The following is a 19,028-nucleotide window of genomic DNA, read 5'->3' as shown; positions in this document are numbered from 1 at the left end:
TAAAACCCTCGCGGAGCTTTGCGCGAAATTCAGAATAAAAAACAACTGTTTTAAAGTGAAAACTGACTATTTGTAACAATAATAATACACAGTCTACTTATTTGTTTATATAAGTCTGATTTTATAGTGAGTCAAGAGTAAATTTACGACATACACTGTGTATATTTACGATAAAACAGCAACATGTAGTCCCGATCTATTGTATGGTGGAATAATGTTAATATATTTCATAATAAGAAAGTGTTCATTGAAACTGTGTTTGACAGTTTATGGTGAATAAAATAGAATAAGAAATCTAATAAAATATTTGGAATTATATGTATCTTTTTTAACTTTAAAAGCTCAGATTAAATAACAGTTTTTGAGGTGTCAACAAATTCATCTTTTATAACATCGTTAACTTTTGCTCGTAAATATTTAAAGTGTCATAACACAATCAAAAACTAAGGTTATAGCAGAATATATAAATAAAAGTGGATCTTTGTAATTCTCTTCTTTTCACGTTTCTTTCGTCTATCATTAACATAATTTTTGTTTGCTTATTCTATTACTTTTAAACTGATATATATGCATTAAAAAAAACACGAGGTTCCTGTTTAAGAAACCAATTAATCTGTCATCGTCTTTATGTAAATTTAAAATGCTTGAAATGAAATACTTCCTTTGCAAATTGAATTGTTACAAAATATTGAAAATATCTACTTCATTTATTATGTTCGAGTAACTTTTATGGACGTAATGCTACATTAGTAATTTCATTGTAAAAGCAAACAGCCAAATAAAGTTATATTTTATTAAGTTTTAAATTTTATACTACTTTTATTGGAAATAATAAGTTAATTTTAAACATTTTTGTTGTTGTAAAGTTGTTTTTTTCTGACGAGTTCTTTTCGATTGTACGATGAAAATTATCGAACGTTCAGTCCATATAATGATAAAAAAACTAGTATATTTTATCTTTAAACCTTTCTACAGGTGTAAACATCGCGATAACTTGTACATCACGTTTACAGCCGCACTAATTTACTGCGTTGATGTAAAAATAAGCTTATTTGTTCAACTTTACGACTGATTGATCCAGTAACTAAAAACAAAGCACTGACTTATTTACTACTAGCTGAAATAAAACACTTTTAGGCTAATTCATTCTACTGAAAAGAAACAGCTCTATCTTATTTGATGAACCTTATTTTCTAGAGACTCTGATGTCAAAATTTGTATACCTTTTTAGACAAAAATTGTTAAACATTTTGATCTTAACGTCATACGCCCTCTAGCCACCATCTGGATTAAAGTATTGAAACTGCAGCTTACAATAATATGTTTATGTTGTAAAAGCGTACATAATGAAATGCGAAATGCATACTAATAAAATACTCATACATTTATTAGTGTTAAGAGCTATAACTAGTATAAATATGCTCGCCCTTTTGGCCGTTAGGGCGTTATAATATGACGGTAAATCCCACTATTCGTTGGTAAAAGAGTAGCCCAAGAGTTGGCGGTGAATGGTGATGACTCGCTGCCTTCCGTCTAGTCTTTGCTAAATTAGGGACGGCTAGCGCAGATAGCCCTCGAGTAGCTTTGCGCGAAATTCAAACCAAACAAACTTACAGCAAAGCCACATCAGGCTATTTGCTGAGTCCATAGAGGGGAATCAAACTTCCTATTGGTCTGGATGTCGTACAATATTTCTTTTCATACACGTTATTATAATGTCTATATATTCTGTGTCCTTCTATGACATTGCGTTATATTTCTGTCTTACTTTTTTATATTGTTACAATGAAAAACATTTAATGAAAAAAAAAACACTTTTGGTTTGTTGGTCTGCTTCAACCTAATATTTCTATTAACTTTTACCCTTCCTTAACTAATTTCACTTCGTCTAAATATTATTACTTGTACCGAGTTAATTCATTATGGGATATATATTATTTATTACTTTGTGTTATAATGAATTATAACTCATTTCTCTGTATATACATATTATAACGCATTGTATTTTGATAAGATTATTTAATAGATCTAGAGGTCGCTCGGACAGGGTCAGCTAAATTACTTTATAATAATAATACGAGTAACAAAAATAGGATTCCAGATATGTAGGAATTTCATACTCTAAAATATCTATTTCCTATTTCATTGTTTACAGGTTTCGTTCCATAACCAACCATTTTTTTATTTAAATGTCTTTTTATGAACACATAAACAGGATAATATTTTGCTCAATGCATATTAAATAGAATTAATCATTTATACTTACTATACTATATTTCTCATCCGTTTTCTGCGCACTGAAAGTACCAAAAACCGATTTTTAGTGTTATGAACCCTAAGACTTACTGTTAACTCACCAGAGGGCAGTTATTTGTAAAAGAGATGTTTTGATACAAATGTTTTTAAATTTACGAACATTTGATATTTTCAAATATTAATTTCGTTCTACAGTTTCAAACACTTTTCGTTTTGCTTTATTTATTTTATCATGAAGTGTTGTTTTAACGTTAAGTTTCTTTTTTTTGAGAATATTGAATTACAGTTTCAAAAATTCGAAAATGTTACTATTATTGTCTAACACTAAATAAATTGGTAGCGTAGTTTGCTTTTATGTGATTCAAATACGCGTTTTAATACTACTCTTACAAAAAAGTTACAAGATGCACAAGTGTGGGCTGGACACGACCAAGTGGTCAGTGCACTCGACTTGTAATCTGAGGGTTGCACCTTTGAATACCCGTCACACCAAACACGCTCGCCGTTTCATCTGTGGAGGCTACTACGTTACTATCAATCCCACCATTCGTTGGTAAAAGAGTATTATTTGTTTGTTTTCTGAGTATCGCGCAACTATCTGCGCTAACCGTTCCTAATTTAGCAGTATAATACTCGTGGGAAGGCAACTAATCATCACTATCTACCGCTAACTCTTGGGCTATTTACTTTGTCCACCGAGAGGAATCGAACCCATGATTTTAGCGTCATAAATTGTATACTTACCCCCTCTTACCGGGGGATCTAAAACTAGTGCTAATATTTTAAGTATGTTAAGCTGCCCTACTTCATAATCGAGAAATTATCTAAAACTTATATAAATAGTTACCTGGTAGAAGAATAGGTTTCAAATTAACTGTAGGCCTAATTTTGTATCTTCACAGAACAGTGTCTTCTGGTGCCCAATGGTTAGTATGGCGGACTGTGGAGCTAATATTTAATGGTCGAGTCCTGTTAATTCTAAAACTAGGTACTAAAATGTTGATTACTTTAGGACCATCCAAAAGTAATAATGAAATCACACTGTGAAGTCTGGTAAAAGTAGTTGAAGAGAGGTCGTATTGCATTCTTTTTAAGTCTGTTACTTCACAAGTGAGGATGGCTGGAACATGTAGCTTAAAACACATAACGGGCCTCATAACGTTATGAAAAAGAAACTTATTCACGTTGAAGATACTGAGCTATGCTTTAAATTTACGGCCCAACATGGCCAAGCGTGTTAAGGCGTGCGACTCGTAATCTGAGGGTCGCGGGTTCGCATCCCCGTCGCGCCAAACATGCTCGCCCTTTCAGCCAAGGGGGGCGTTATAATGTGACAGTCAATCCCACTACGTTGGTAAACGAGTAGCCCAAGAGTTGGCGGTGGGTGGTGATGACTAGCTGCCTTCCCTCTAGTCTTACACTGCTAAATTAGAGACAGCTAGTACAAATAGCCCTCGAGTAGCTTTGTGCGAAAGTCAAAAAACAACCAAAACAAACAAGCTTTAAATTTACAAATTTACAATTATTGTACTAATTGCAATGAAACCATTTCATCAGTACTGAGAATCAATTCGTTCACTGAAAAGTAATCTAGCTGGACACAAGGCAAAACGTGAAGTATTTCCTAGCTATAATATATATAAAATATCAAAATATTTCTTGCTGGGGTGATTACGTAAGAAGTGTACTTCGTGATTTGTCGACACTGGATATAGCAAATATAGTGTTGGAATAGTATTATAGACGAGATGGAGTACACATCCCTTGGACGGAAGTTACGTAAATACATGCTTAATGAAATATTATATTAGGAAATGAAAAGTTGCTCCCCTTACATGTAATTGTTAAAAAATCGCCCTTAAAAACTGGAAAACACGAAATGTGAAACAGCAGGTTCGTATGTATTTCTTCAAGGAAACCTCCATACCAAATTTGGTAAAGCTCTCTCCACAGGAGGTAAATTATTGATAAAATACACAAAAGCGTCTGTAAAAACAACAAAATGCATGGACCAAACGAACCTCCATATCAATTTTGGTAAAGATTCTTCATTTCTCTGACTTTTAAGTTCTCAGAATTAACAAGTTTGGTTCTACTTTTTGCAGAAATAATGTTCCATGTCTGAAAAACTACGATGGTTGTACAATATTTGCTATAAAAATAACAGTAGTACTGTTTAGTAAAAAAAAAAAACTTTTATTTCACTATTTTTGTAGCAAAACAGATTATGTAACTTTGAAATGCATTTCAGTGAAATAAGTTTTTCTATAAGTTTAAGGGGCTAGCAATAACTTATGGAATGAAACATTTGTTTATACTGTTTAAGCTAAACTGTGATAAAAATTACACGAAATTCATGGAAAAAAGTCGAATAGTAAAACTATATAGTTGCAAAAATTACGTTTTTGCCTGAGAACATAACGGTAAAGAAATAATAAACTAAAATAATTGTGACGGACAACTTGACCACTGCCATTTATTTGTTAATTGATAAAAAAAAAATTAAAGCCAACATTTCTTCACAATTAATGTTTAGAAGAAATCGCTTGTTCCGGACTGGTGATGAACTTAAAATCGCTATTAAATCCTTGAATTCATTTTGTTGATTCCATTGTGTTCAGAGTAGAATATTTTCTTGATCAGCTAGATTATTCAAGCTGTGTGATTTTGATTATGTCTGTAACTTTTATACTTTCAGTAAATAGTATATAAGCAACTTCTCAACAACATGTTTTCCTGGGATAACAAGTCAATAGTTAATTATGCAAGATATTAACATATAAGGTAAAGATTTCTACATGCATTTCAGTTTTTCAAGGAGATAAAATACTCTATTATGCGAAAACTATCCCATTCCTGTAAGGTTACGTAAAACAGAAGTTATACAGCCAGTAATACTTTTGACTCGAGATCAAGAATAAAACCATTTCAATGAATTTATCTTCTTTTTTTTCTTATAAATTTCATCCAATAATTAAAGAAATTAATGTGACAAGGCCTTCAAAATGGCGTTATCTTCTTCACCAGTGCATGATCATTAGCATGAATTCCAATTAAGTTTGACAACATAAAACATGATTAGACATTCTATTGATCTAGAAAAACAACAACAAATAATAATTGTGTAACTATATTTTAAAGTAAATTTTGTTGTTTTTATGGAAAATAAATCTTACAGAACCGTGTTACATAAGCTGCAATAACATAAATAGGAAATGTTTATTATTAATTTATCACTAAAATCCCCTGGGGTCAAATATCTAATTCTGTCTTGCTGATTTCCTCCGAACGCATCAGAAGTATAATACATCTTAACATCTTAAGAAGATCGTAAACGAAATACATTCCTTCGCATGTCTGAATTGAAAGTAAAAAGAAGAAAAAAAATGCAAGAATGCCAATTTTGTTCTCGAATTAAGATGCTGAATTCATTGTTCGGTGGCAGATCTATGAACTTAGCTTTATGCCTATTTTTTATATGTCCATAACAGAAGGCTCATATAATAATGGCGTACGCACTGAATGTGCTGATAAATTAATTGCACGTGAAAATGGTAAAAAAATAAAAAGCTTTCCAAGTGTAACCTTTGTCTATAATTTAAATTTGATGTTATATAATGATGAATTTCACGACTATATTATGTTCAGTCTTATTAGAATAAGAGAGAGCTGTTATATATATATATAGTGTATGCTACGTTTGATTTTGCGCATGCACCACAGGCTAGAAATAAAATAAATGTTACTTTGGGGTTTACCGCTAAGATCTTAGATGAGGTCCAATGTAGCTCTAAATTCGATTTTTTTAGCTTCTGTGAAGCACAATATAAGGTAGCGATATATAATAATTAGTTACTATAGCAGTCAAATATTAATATTTTAAACGCATGTAAAGTTAGGCTTCGATTATATGTGAAATTCACTTTACTGCTAACGTTACGCTCGTATATCTTATGACAAATTCTATGATCTACATGCAAAAATTCCGTTAAGCTAGAGTCAGTCATAAAATGAGAAACTTAACTAATTCCTCATCTTTTATATTTATTAGTTACTTAAGAGACTCTTCACTCTCACACACGTGTAATCAATGAACTCTTAACAATGGTAGAGTAGGAAGCCTAGAGACTTCGGAAAAATATCAGTTCCAAGAAAATATAATATGAAAAATAATAAAACGAACACTACAAATCAAGATATAACGTGATACAATATTAACTGCTAGAAAAATGGTTAGAATATCTGTAAGGGTCAAATAATTGTGTGGTCAGTGGTCAACATTTCGGCCGAAAGATTATTTGACTAGGCTGCAACTATTCTCACCTCATCTTTATATTTTTCTGTATTTAAGTCGAATAGTATTAGCTAAGCTACGATCTTGAAGTTACATGTAAGAGATATCTAAGCTAATGTAATTCAGGTTAAGGTATTAGCACACAGGATAACCTACATAATAGCCAACTATTTAAAAGCGCTCGAGTTTTGGGTCTCGTTTTGAAAATAAACTTACGTAATATATGATGTTTGGAGACAAAGTTTTGTTCCTCTATTAGTTACTGTGGGTAACAATTTCTGGTCTACAGTGGGACACTGTTGTGATGTATTTTGAACACTGGATGTTTAGGAGCAGGAAGGACTATTTATGTATTTAGGGTGGCATAGCTTATCAACGTGAATATTGAAGTGGTCTAGTTAGATAACTTCTGATTTGTTGTAGTGTGTTAATATGAACTGATGTAGTGTGCAGAGATAATATATTGTGATTATTTTCATGTGTGTTGAAATCTACTGACACAGTGTTGGGGTATAATCTTGTGACATGTTTTAGACAGTAAAATTTTCTGATGTGTTTTGGTGCATTTCATATTCCTCATAAGTTCACTCAGTTTATTTAAAATTCAGTCATTTTTGATTGAGTTGTAGAGCAAAAATAGTGTAAAAAGTCGGTTGCTTCTGTTAACAGATAGGGTTTCGTTTTTGTACTTTTGCTCTGCCTTTGACGCTAACTAAAACTGTTCACTTCTAACCTGGAATCATAGTAGAAATGTTTTCGTTTGAATTTATTCAGTCGTATAATGTAATACATCAATACTCACGAAACTAAATTATCTAATTATCAAAATACGTTAAATTATCAGTTTGACTCGCTTTCTGTTAATTATACGTACACCTTAAGATTTTACTTCATAACATTTAACTTTGACTATTGCATTGATACGAATCAAAACGCCCGGCATAGCCAGGTGGTTAAGGCGTTTGACTAGTAATCTGAGGATTGAGGGTTTGAATCCCGGTCGCACCAAACATGCTTGCCCTTTCAGCGGTGGGGTCGTTATAATGTTACGGTCCATCCCTCTATTCGTTGGTAAAAGAGTAGCCCAAGAGTTCGCGGTGGGTAGTGATGACTAGCTGCCTTCCCTCTAGTCTTCCACTGCTAAATTAGGGACAGCTAGCTCAGATAGCCCTCGAGTAGCTTTACGCGAAATACAAAAAAAAATAAACAAACAAACAAAAACAAACGTATCAAAACTGAATATCAATCTATTTGAAGTGTCACCGTCAATACACACTATCGCTTTAACTAAAAGAATAATTCCTGTTTGCAGTGAGAAACAAACCTCTAATTTTGAAATGTAGAGGGACAGGTTGAGACAAATTTTAAACAATAGCAGAATAATAACAATAACACATATTTTTTTTCACGAGTACTAGGCTTAATCATCTTTTAATTTTGAAGAATGAGCTAAATTAGAAAATAATAAATTATAGATACCCACAAAAACCTTTACACAATAGCAAACAGAGATGTATAAAAATAAAAGGTACAATTAAAAATTCCTGAATGAAGTATGAAGTGTATCGGTGCTCTAAAATGCTTCCCTGCAGTATAACACAATAGTGCAGGAACATAAACTGTTTGGTTTGTTTTTAATTTTGCGCAAAGTTACACGAGGGTTATCTGCGCTAGCTGTTTCTATTTTAGCAGCGTAAGACTGAAAGAAAGACAGCTAGTCATAATCGCTCACCGCCAACTCTTGAGCTACTCTTTTACCAATGAAGAATGGGATTGACCGCAACATTATAACGCCCCCACAGTCGAAAGAGCGAGCATGTTTGGTGTGATAGGGATTCGAAAACGCGACCCTCAGATTACGAGTGGAATGCCTTAACTACCTGACCATACTTGGCCTACGAATAAAAGACCAGGAGGACACTAAGATTACGAGTCGAGTGCCTTAACTATTTGGCCATGCCGAACGCCAACATAAACGGTCAGACTTTTTCACTTCCCAAAATCAAACACACAAATTTGATTGCAATAAACTTTTATTCAGAAACATGTAAAAATCAACCATTCTCTGTGTCAAAACAATTATTTCTTGATATGTTTTTAAAAATAATTCTATTATTAAACGTCATGTAATGTATTTCTTAGAGAATTTTTAACTTTTAACTCAGTCAATAAAATTAGTTTTTAACATATATCAGTAAAATTTAAAATTAAAAATTAAAAATAAGTAACAAACATATTTAATGGTAATAAATTTACTTTTACTTTTAATCATGCTGAATTTCCAACACTGAGTTTTTATCGGACAAACTTACGACTTATAATTAATATGAAAATACGTATAAACAATTTTATACTCTCGTTAACAAATCTCTTGGTAATTAAAATTGCATACAAGTTTTGTTTTGTGTTTAACAATGAAGAAAACATTTACTTAAATACCTGTTCCATAAGTCACTCGATCATCACTACCAGTTCAGAATTCTGTTTCGACAAAATAATGAATCTTTGGCGCAAAACGTGAAAGGACATTAAAGTCTAATTAAAAATTGCATATAATTACACCGTTCGTAGTTTGTTTTTCACAATATAGTTAAGAGTCATAGCCAAATTATTTCATGTACTAGAAACTCAAAGCGTAATTTACGAAATAATGATATTTTTCATAATGCTTTCTACGAGTTTCAATATCTTCCATGCTAGAATCCAGTTGTTAGAACAAAGAACTATGAGATATACAGCAAACAACATTTCAGCTACTCACAGGTTTCCAATATTGGACTACCGGCTCAGGTTTGAATAAATCTGTAATGATTAATTTTCTCAATATTTGAAGCATCATGAACATCAGGTGAAAACGTGCTTTAAGAAAAATCGACAAACATTCTTACATAATATGTTTTTTGTAATAAGTTATCACATTTCATATAATTAAAACACGTAGATTTTTGCAAACTATTACATCTTATATAACCGAAATGCTTAAATTGTCGCAAATTACTAATAACTGACTACGTAAGTTACATATTTATGAGGTCTGCTTGATTTCTTCCAGCAAGGGTTATCTGCATTTAAGGACATTCAAAAGGCAGGAATTGGCAACTGAATGGTGAAGAGTTAGTAGCAGGAGCTGAAGAGATAGCACCTTAACCATCCATCACTTTTGTGACTATGCAATTAGGTTAACTAAATTGCACCAATCACAAAAATGATGGACAAATAAGGCTTGTTAGTCTGCGACTTCTCGAAGGTCCAGATGAAGATCCGAATCCAGAAAGAGAGAAGAAAAATGTAGAGATTTCTAAAGAGATTTGGTTAATAACAAGATATAAATTAGCAAAGAAAGATTGTCACGAAAGTCCAAGTATTAAAGTAACTAAGTTTTGAGTTGTAGTTAAGTTGTAGTTGATGACATGTTAGAAAACTATAAAGGGAGAAACATAGCAGAAAACGGTAATGTCAGAAACAACACAAACACACACACACACACATACACAGCAAGGAAAAAAAAGAATTAACATCAACACCATTAACTGTTAGATTGATCTCTGAGACTAAATTAACTCCCATCTTCGTGACTGTTAAAAATAGCATTATTTTAACACAGTTTTTATAAGAAAAATAAAATAGGTACATGATTGGACTGTTTTCAAATACTTATCAACTTAATTATCAAAGAATTATCTGTAATTAAAGTTTCAACAGTCTGAACAAAATATTTATATATATATTTTTATGGCCATCTGGTATGGCTTACACTTTGGTTTCAAAACATTGAATTTCAATGACTACCTTAAAGCAGTGAATATCACTCAAAAAGTTCTGTTTGTCGTCAATTTTAAGAGTCAGATACTCTTAGGATATTGAAAAATAAAAATAAGACATGATGCTCCTTACTAAATAATAAAATGCAATCTGTTTTTCTATAGCATCAGAGGAGAACAAATCTTTGTTTGATCCTACTCGCATCTATTTCAACCAGTGAGCTGTGATAAACCTTTACAGCAGAAGGGGAATGTCAGAGACACTATCATTATTTCCACTATATACCTTCTGAATTCCAGGAGTGCTTCGATGGAACAGAGAATGCCATTTTCAGGCCCATATAAGAAGTGAAATTGTGTAACAATTCAAGTTTCAGCTGTCTTCGAGTTCTTCAAGTAGAAGCTTCGAGCCAGATAATTGGAACACCAAAAACTTTCAGATACCAGATGGCCTTGCTGAAGTAAAGAATAACAAATGGTTGGTTGTTGAGAAACTACAATAATAACCTGGTGTAAAATTTAATTCGAGAAAAATCACAAACTATAATTTCTTCTGTAGCTTTTTTTTTTTTTTTTGTAAATTGATATTGATTGCAGTTGTAGAACTTGGAGTTACTTTTACATCTGTTTCTTTTGTTGAATTCAGAGCAAAGATACATCCATATATTGCATCTTTAATTCTGAGTTAACAGACTATATGAAAGTTAGCTAGTCAACGCTGCCCACCGCCATCTCTTCGGTTTCTCTTGTGAGACCTTATAATAGGATTTGACAGTCCTTCTTTCAAGTGTCCCCAAAATACAAAGTACGATTATGTATATAATTTTACACTAACGGAACATGAACTTCGGAAGGCTCAGACTCGTAGTCCGGCACGCTAACCGCTAACGCTATATTATATTATAAATTCAATATTCAAATGTGGTATAATAGTAACATATATTATATATATATGTATACAAACGTATCTAACTGAATGTTAGATACATGGTAAATATGATAGACATCACAATGATCTTTAGCCCAATAACGATGGTACATGAGGGCACCAGTAGTCGATTGAGACATAACCATAACGACGTTGCTTCCTTCCCAAACATCTACAGTTACTTTCCGATTGAAGGTTCTCAAACAAAAAAGTAAAAATTTATCGAAATCACTTGTTTAAAATGTGTTAATGGTATATGCCTTGGTGGCTGAGACACTCGACTCGTCATCGGTCTCATGTTCAAATCCTCTTCAACGAACGTTCTCGCCCTTTCAGGCGTGGGAGCGTTATAAGGTCCAGCTAACTCCCACTATTCGTTGGTAAAAAAGCAACCAACGAGTTGGCGGTGAGTGATGTTAATTAGCTGCTTTCCCTATAACATGTCACTGCTAAATTAGGGACAACTAGCGGAAACAGCTCTCGTGTGACTTTGCGCAAAATTTAAAAGAAATCAATCTGAGATTATAAACATTAAAATGTCTCAGTTTTTCTTATATAAAACCAAAACAGAAATAATTTTATATTATTTTCAATAATCTTACTTGCAAAATCTAAAGCTCAAGCGGTAAGTATATGGATTTACTGCTAAAGTCAGAGGTTCGATTCCTCCCGGTGGGCTCAGCACATAGCCCAATGTGGCTTTGCTATAAGAAAAAACACTCTAAAGCTCAAAATTGTTGCACGAATATTGAGAAAAGTGCTAAAAGGGGTAACAGTGATATCATTGTCTTATTGATTACTGTTATTGAATTTTATGACTGAAGTACTGAGGACAAACCAAATAAATGAAAAAAAAATATTAATAACACTATTCCCTAACTTCATATCAAGCAGGAGATGTGGACAGAAAAGAAAGCTGGATGAAAAAAGACCCTATGGCCATGTTTGAATAATTGTGACTCAAACCAAAATCACGAGGTATAAGAACACGCACGTGCTGCTACCCTACATAAACTAAAGTATGAGACCAAAATAAATATTAAATTGAATTAAATTAATAAAATATGTTTAATACATTCATTAAAAAAAAGAGACGAATGTTTGGTCGTAATAATAAGTAAGATTTCAGTACATTATTTTCATTGCACCGTTAAACAAACGAAACATACTCGTGTCTTTACTGCTCATTTTTATGTCAACGTAAGAAGCCTACCATAATGTATTAGCTAATAAGATAAGAATATCAGAAGAAGAAAAAAATCTCAGACGTCATATTCTCATTTCTTATGCTCATGGGCAAGGGTTTGGTCTCGTAGTATAATTATGGAGTTCCGAACTGGCAAGTCGAATTAGAATCTTTACAATGCCGTGAAATATTCCCAGTGTTATAACAATGGTTTGGTTTGGTTTGAATTCAGCGCAAAGCTGCACAAGGACTGTCTGTTTGAAAACTTAAGGTAAATAGAATGCGTACTGGTAAGTCGCATTTCTCTCGTTACACATCTGTAATGCCATTATTTGTTTTCAAAGTTTTACACAATTTACACCATGAGCCACTCCTGTCCTGATCTAACCTTGAAAAAATGGAGCCAACGTTAGGTAGATTCTCAATAGCTATACATGAACCTAGGGAAGTCAAATATTTAAATACGTTTATAAATCGTTAACCTATTAAATTTGATTTTTAATTTCGCGCAAAGCTACACCAGAGCTATCTGCGCTAGCTGACCCTAATTTAGCAGTGAAAGATTGGAGGGAAGGCAGCTAGTCATTACCACCCACCGCCAACTCTTGGGCTACTTTTTTACCAACAAATAATGGGATTGACCGTCACATTATAACGACCCCACGGCTGAAAGGGCGAGTTATGACAATGACTCTGAATTCCATAACGTCGATGGTGGGTCGAAGAATGTTACTAACAGAATGCCTTCTCTCTGGTCAGTAGTTCAAAATTAAGGTATGGTTTCCTTAGCCTCACTGGCTTTGCTATAAATACAAAATACAGTTACTTACAATTTTATCAGCTACATTCTGGTATGAATATAAGTAACTGATTTGTATTGGATATTATAAATACAAGCCAGTCTCCAGTAGAAAAAAAACATTATAAATCCATTAAACTTTTAAAATTCTGAATGATCACCAGATGAATCAAAATTTTAGGGTCTAAGTTTACGTTGCAGAGCTTGTCTTTGTGTAAACTATATAAACAAATTACTATTAACAATAAACAACATAATAACACCAATTATGTTATTTATCGTTTTTAACTGATCACTCGACATTTCACATTAGACATTTTTCAGGAGCGTTCCATTAAAACACGTAATGGTTGGTGTTTTAGGGAAACACTCTTGATGAATCTGTAAAGAGAAACATTGAATATCAAATTAAAGAGGGAAAGTAATAAATTTGATGTTACAGAGTTGTTTATTACTAGTGTAAAAAACGTCTTTTGTACAGCAATATGCATTACAGAAATTAAATAATAAATTATGTGAACAAGTTAATATGTAAAAGTAACAATTTATATACTAGCAGTAACAAACGAAAAACTCAAGATGAAACTACTAGGTAAAGCCACTTTTTATTTCGTTATTGTAAACGCACTTACCTATTGGATGAAGTTTAAAAAGTAATAGTAGAGAGTTACATTTTTTAGTTTGGATTTCACATTCTAATCCAACTATCCAATCCAACACACTCCAGTTCCATTCTAAACCTTTGGTTTGAGCAGCCCCTGGTAATTTTTTACGTAACTGCGAAATTTAATGAAATAAGTTTTAATGATCTAAGAATAAATGCAAATTTAGTAATACAAACCTTACATTTTCTTCATCAGACATACAAAAGTGAATAATATTATATTCACTTAGACTTCCTGAGGAAAAAGTTAGTAAATTATAATTGCACAATATTTTCATTGTTTTACATTTTAAAAAATGATTTAATGGCATGCCTGTAATTTAGTACTTGTTTTACTTTTGTTATTGTATCTTCATTTATTGCAGAAGGATAAATATAGTACAATGCAAAGGTGTTGGGACAAGAGAATACATTGTCATTCTTTCCATTTTATGGGACTAATACTTCCATGTCACTACAGAATGTAAATTTCAACATGGTGGTAATTATTCACTGATGCCTGTTGACAAATGAATGAGCCAAAGTGAGAATACTTATTATTCTTTAGGTTCCATTATACTTGTACTAAGAGAATATCATAAGGGTTCTGCTTAAATGGACATACTGATCAAATATAGTGTCTGAAGTAACTGTCGTGGTACCCCATGCAGTGTCTTAACTATATAGAAAGAAGCTATCAAGGAGCTGGCATATGGTACCGACATATGCTAGAAGAAATCAATTTAATAGCACTCCACAATTAAATATTAATAATAATAAAAATACTCTTTAACACTATATGTTAAGTTTTGCTGTCATGCTACGTCCCCAAAACGTAGATAACTGTTTGCAGAGAAGACAGTTTCCATAAAAGCTTTATGTGATGCTGGTTGGACTTTCTGACAAACTGCTGCAGATTTAAAATGTTCCCCAAATACTGTCAAGCACACCATAGATCGTAAGACTGGTAAAAATGACCAAACACTGTCAAGTATACCATAGATCGTAAGACTGGTAAAAATGAACAAACACTGTCAAGTATACCATAGATAGTGAGACTGGTAAATATGATTAAACACTGTCAAGTACACCATAGATCGTAAGACTGGTAAAAATGACCAAACACTGTCAAGTATACCATAGATCGTAAGACTGGTAAAAATGACCAAACACTGTCAAGTATACCATAGATAGTGAGACTGGTAAAAATGACCAAACACTGTCAAGTATACCATAGATAGTGAGACTGGTAAATATGATCAAACACTGTCAAGTACACCATAGATCGTAAGACTGGTAAAAATGACCAAACACTGTCAAGTATACCATAGATCGTAAGACTGGTAAAAATGACCAAACACTGTCAAGTATACCATAGATTGTGAGACTGGTAAATATGACCAAACACTGTCAAGTATACCATAGATCGTAAGACTGGTAAAAATGACCAAACACTGTCAAGTATAACATAGATCGTAAGACTGGTAAAAATGACCAAACACTGTCAAGTATACCATAGATAGTGAGACTGGTAAATATGATCAAACACTGTCAAGTACACCATAGATCGTAAGACTGGTAAAAATGACCAAACACTGTCAAGTATACCATAGATCGTAAGACTGGTAAAATGACCAAACACTGTCAAGTATAACATAGATCGTAAGACTGGTAAAAATGACCAAACACTGTCAAGTATACCATAGATAGTGAGACTGGTACATATGATCAAACACTGTCAAGTACACCATAGATCGTAAGACTTGTAAAAATGACCAAACACTGTCAAGTATACCATAGATCGTAAGACTGGTAAAAATGACCAAACACTGTCAAGTATACCATAGATCGTGAGACTGGTAAATATGATCAAACACTGTCAAGTACACCATAGATCGTAAGACTGGTAAAAATGACCAAACACTGTCAAGTATACCATAGATCGTAAGACTGGTAAAAATGACCAAACACTGTCAAGTATAACATAGATCGTAAGACTGGTAAAAATGACCAAACACTGTCAAGTATACCATAGATAGTGAGACTGGTAAATATGATCAAACACTGTCAAGTACACCATAGATCGTAAGACTTGTAAAAATGACCAAACACTGTCAAGTATACCATAGATCGTAAGACTGGTAAAAATGACCAAACACTGTCAAGTATACCATAGATCGTGAGACTGGTAAAAATGACCAAACACTGTCAAGTATACCATAGATAGTGAGACTGGTAAATATGACCAAACACTGTTAAGTACACCATAGATCGTAAGACTGGTAAATATGACCAAACACTGTTAAGTATACCATAGATCGTAAGACTGGTAAATATGACTAAACACTGTCAAGTACACCATAGATCGTGAGACTGGTAAATATAACCAAACACTGTTAAGTACACCATAGATCGTGAGAATGTTAAGTATGACCAAACGCTGTCAAGTACATCATAGATCGTGAGACTGGTAAATATGACCAAACGCTGTAAAATATACCATAGATAGTGAGACTGGTAAAAATGACCAAACACTGTCAAGTACGCCATAGATCGTGAGACTGGTAAATATGAAAACAGGAAAGGAAAAGGCAAAACACCTAAACTCAATGATGCTGATGTTTTGCCGCCATATGGACAGAAGGAAGGCTGCCACTGATCTTCATTATGAGATAAACTAACATGTACCAAATGACAAAAAATTGTCCAGATCTATAGTATCAAAATTACTCAATGCAAATGAAATATTTGGTCATGTAGCAGTTAAAAAATTATTTACTTTGATCACCAAATAATATCAATAGACTGAAATTTGCTAATAAGTACAAAATATGGACTGTTGATTATTCGAAAATGGTGTTGAGGACAGGTGAGTCCAAGTTTAAAATATTTGGTTCAAGGTGTATGTTCGGTGGAAGAAAGGTGAAATATGCTCATCTTACTGCATAGCACCTACTAAAAAACATTGGGGTAGACAGTGTGATGGTTTGAGAGTGTGTTTCTTCTAAAGCGACAGGAGATATTTGTAAAATATATGGAATAATGAACTAACGTGAGTATCATCAGATATTGATCCATTATGGTATGCCCAGTGGTTTGTGTATTATTGGTAAAGGATTATATTACCAAGGAGCTAATGACCCCAAACACTCATCCAACCTGTGCAGAAATTATTTAGCTAAGAAAAAAGCTGTTGGATTCATTCAAATGATACAATGGCCCCACAGAGCCTCCAGTCTTAACCCAATTGAGTGGATCTGGGATTTTATAGATAAAAAAACAACTTGACAAATCAAAAGTTACTTCCAAAGAAACTTTATTGGAGTATATTAGAGACATTTGGAGTAAAATCCTAAAGGACATTCATTGTTTTATTGTTTTAATGTGTTGGAACAAGGCCTGAAAGGCTGCTTGCAATTATTAAATCAAAAGGGTACAGAGAAAATATTAACTGTTTGCTGAACTCAAGCACTCTCACTATGTTTCTGTTGTACTGAACATGATGAGTAATGAAATGTTTATGTTTAATATATGATTTACCCTCTATTGTTCTTTGAAAGTAGCATGAAACTTAATTTTTTACTTTGGCCTAACACTTTTGTACACTACTGTATATATATTATTATTATATTTTTAGAAGTGTAAGTTCAATAAACAATTCAACAGAAGAAAGTCGGACTTTAAGAAAGTGTCTGCAGCAAGGAGATAAAAAACGTATCCATTTGGAAATAATTAAACAAGCTCATTCAAAGAGTCGCCGGGAATAAATCAACGTTTACTTCTAAGCGACTTGACTGAAATTGGTAACAGAAATGAGAGAAACACGCCCTTACTACCATAAAAATTGTTTTCGGTTTATTTCAATTCACCGAAAGAAGATGCTTGATATGGAAGTTTATAGCAAACCGATGTCTCCTGGGAGTACATGATGTAACCATGGTAACGAAAAAATTTACGATTAACGAAGTTGCGATGGAAGATGAAATGCAGAGCGCTGATTATTTTTCCCTCCGTGGTTTAGTCTAAGAGCTAACCAAACAACGCATTTTATTCAACGTCAGTTCACGGTGCATATTTCTGTGCTGAATCCTTAAGTTTCATGTAACATACATATAGTACGAAACGAAAACATACCCCCAAATCCTTATTATTCTTTGTTACTGTTATCGCGAAAGTCATGGTGAATTTGTTTTTAATTTTTTGTTAAATTTGGAGACCTTTTCTGCTAATAGATTGACTATTTATCATGGTGAAAAATATATCTTGGTTTACTCTGTGTTAATCGAAGTTATTCTTGTCCCAGAATCAATTTAAGAACCAGTCATACGCCTAATTAGTACTCTAACGGCTGAAATATATCTTATCTTTAGATATAACGTGAATGACAACGATCATTGACGCTTCCAATTCACTCTCCTTCTTCTGATTATCCTATTAAAGATATTAAAAATAGATATGAAGTCAAATCTATGATTTCATTTTCCATTTATTACCGAAAGTCCTCAGTTCTCTAATTACTCCTTCGTGGTAAAGTAATTTTAACAACTCGAACTACCACCAGTTATACAATCGTACGGTGTATAATGGTAATATTGTAACCAGCAGTAAGAAATGTACCTCATCCAGTCATGAAATTAAAAATACAAAGCACTCAAAGTTTCGACTCATCAAAAGAGTTACAATCATAAATGTTCTCGATTTCAAAGCAACAAAGAGATAAAACACTTAAACAGATCTTCTGCAACAGAAGTTACACTATAATTGCCAGTAAATTAACGTGTATGAAATACGATAGCATTAAGTAAAATCTTTGTCATCGGTAGACAAATGTTTGGTTAGATTCCGTTATAAATATTACTCGTTTTGAGGTACAGTGATCAAGTTTATGGAATTCACTTTTTCATTTGTCAGTGAACAATATGAAACCTTATGAAAGAAACTAGTCATTAAGGTGTTGCAGAGTTAATAACATATTTTGCAGCTATAAAAATTTATTAGAAACGTACCCACAAAACATTTCTCAGGACCTTTCACTTGGCAGATATGCTGATATGCGTATTCATTGTTCTAATCTGAAACATATTCAGCCACTTCTGTCTGTAAATGGGAATTTGGTTAATTTTCCAATGATCTGTTATTCATTCGAATGTAAAGTAACAGT

Source organism: Tachypleus tridentatus, chromosome 3 (genome assembly GCF_004210375.1).
Source record: "Tachypleus tridentatus isolate NWPU-2018 chromosome 3, ASM421037v1, whole genome shotgun sequence".
Classification (NCBI taxonomy): Eukaryota; Metazoa; Arthropoda; class Merostomata; order Xiphosura; family Limulidae; genus Tachypleus; species Tachypleus tridentatus.
This window is presented reverse-complemented; position numbering follows the sequence as displayed.